This window comes from Mus pahari, chromosome 20 (genome assembly GCF_900095145.1).
Source record: "Mus pahari chromosome 20, PAHARI_EIJ_v1.1, whole genome shotgun sequence".
NCBI classification, from domain to species: Eukaryota; Metazoa; Chordata; class Mammalia; order Rodentia; family Muridae; genus Mus; species Mus pahari.
Genome location: NC_034609.1, coordinates 7,992,614 through 7,994,099, shown reverse-complemented (window position 1 = coordinate 7,994,099; position 1,486 = coordinate 7,992,614).

The window sequence follows — 1,486 nt, the reverse complement described above, 5'->3', positions numbered from 1 at the left end:
TCTTTAAGGGCTTCAAGCTGTTTACCTGTGTTCTCCTGTATTTCTTTAAGGGGGTTATCTAGGTCCTTCTTAAAGTCCTCTATCATCAGTATGAGAAGTGATTTCAGATCCGAATTTTCCTTTTCCAGTGTGATGGTATATCCAGGATTTGCTATGGTGGGAGAATTGGGTTCTGATGATGCCAAGTAACCTAGGTTTCTGTTGCTTATGTTCTTTTGCTTGCCTCCAGCCATCTGATTATCTCTAGTGCTACCTGCCCTCACTATATCTGACTGGAGCCTGTCCCTCCTATGATCCTGGTTGTGTCAGAACTCCTCAGAGTCCAGCTGTCTCTGTGATCCTGAGATCCTGGGTGCGTCAGAGCTCCTGGGAGTCACGCTGCCTCTGGGACCCTGAGATCCTGGTGTGACCAAGCTCCTGTGATCCTGTGATTCTGTGATCCTGGGTATGTTAGAGGGCCTGGGAGTGGATCTTTCTCTGGGTGTTGTGGTACTGACTGTGGAGTTCGGCACCCAAGGTCTGCTCAGGGCACTGACCCAGACTATGATCCTATGATTCTGGGAGTGTTGAGTGGTGGGATTTTTGTCTTGGTTAGCTCGACACAGGTCTTGGGCATGCTGACTTTGTGAGTTCTCTGTGCACCAGTCCTGTTGTGTATGGAGGACACTGTTTCTTTGGAGTCATCCATCACTTTGGGTCCTACAACCTTTTCACCTCCTCTTCCACATGGACCCCTGAGCCTTGAGAGGGGAGATTTGATATGGAAATCCCATTTAGGTTGCTGCTCTAAAGTCTCCCAGTCTCTGCACAGTGTCTAGTTATGGATCTCTGTGTTAGTTCCCATCTACTGCAAGAATGAGTGTCTTTAAGGCTGGTTAATGAGGGTTTTTTTAATGTGTGTGTTTAATTTTTTTGAGTTCTTTATCTGTTCTGAATATTAACCTTCTATCTGATGTATGGCAGATAAAGATTCCCCCCCCCCTTCTCTAGACTTTCTCTTCATTGAAATGCAGTTGTTATTTGCTATATAGGGTATTTTTAGTTTCATGAGGTCTCATTTACTACTTGTTGGTCTTAATGTCTGCATTATCAGGATCTTTAATAGAAGGTTTTTCCTGGGCCCTTGAGTTCAAACATATTCTGTACTTTCTCCTCTGTTCATTCAGGGTATCAAGTCTTGTGTCAAGGTTCTTGATTTGTTTGGAGTTGACTTGAGTGCTGGGTGGGAGATAGAGACAGTTTCAATCTTCTTCATACAGCTGTCCAATCTGATCAGAGCCATTCTTTGAAGATGCTCTTTTCTCCATTGTGAATCATTAGTTTCTTTGTTAGACATCAGGTGGCTATATGAGTTTGGGTTTACATGTGGCCCTCAGTTGCACTCTGTCACTGAGTTTGCTCTGATGTCAGTACCAGGCTGTTTTCATCTATGTAGTTCTGTAATATAGCTTGAAATCAGGGATAGAGCTACTTTTTTTTTTTTTTT